The sequence below is a fragment of the Crinia signifera genome, chromosome 5 (assembly GCF_055691185.1).
Source record: "Crinia signifera chromosome 5, ASM5569118v1, whole genome shotgun sequence".
NCBI lineage: Eukaryota > Metazoa > Chordata > Amphibia > Anura > Myobatrachidae > Crinia > Crinia signifera.
In genome coordinates this window covers 223,068,249-223,068,836 of record NC_139221.1, presented here as the reverse complement: position 1 = coordinate 223,068,836, position 588 = coordinate 223,068,249, and the positions used below count along the sequence as shown (strand labels likewise).

The following is a 588-nucleotide window of genomic DNA, read 5'->3' as shown; positions in this document are numbered from 1 at the left end:
ATGTTATCTCAGCCTTTTGGCTAAGATCAAGTGTAGTATCTGTTCTAATCAGTGGGTATGGACTGGCCTCTGGCAGAGAATAGAGAAAGGCTGGACTGAGTAGCTGCTCTGATGGGCGGAGGGTGTGGGACCCCTCTTTTTTGCCTGGGAGTGGTGAAAAGTCTGGCTGAGTACCTTCACCTCTGCCTTTGGTAGGAGGTGTTGTTTCCTTAAATCCACTGGTAAGAGGGGGGAGAAACACTAAGCCTAGTAGTTTGACTCTCTTGACGGGGTTCGTAGCCCCGGAAGGATGAGCCAGCGAAAGGCTCAGTCTAGTATCCATTCCCAAGGAGCGGAGAAAGGCTGGGACTGAGTAGATGGCTCCTGTTCTAGAGGTTCGTAGCCTCTGATGGGGAGACCGCGAAAGGCCCAGCTTGGGATCGGAGAAACACTGAGACTGACTAGATTGCTCTTCTGAGGGGGGTGCAGCCCCTAAGGGAGTCTTTCGAAAAGCCCAGTGGAGTACCCATTCCCATGCCAGGGGCTGGAAAGTGCCCTATGATGGGAGCAGAGAAAGACTTGGTCGGACGCTGATCGGTCGGCTGCTTG

General features: G+C 53.4%; 1 pseudogene; it reads left to right on the top strand.

The window, feature by feature from the left end:
• On the top strand, positions 1-136 carry LOC146006159 (U2 spliceosomal RNA; annotated as a pseudogene).
• The last annotated feature ends 452 nt before the right edge of the window (positions 137-588 follow it).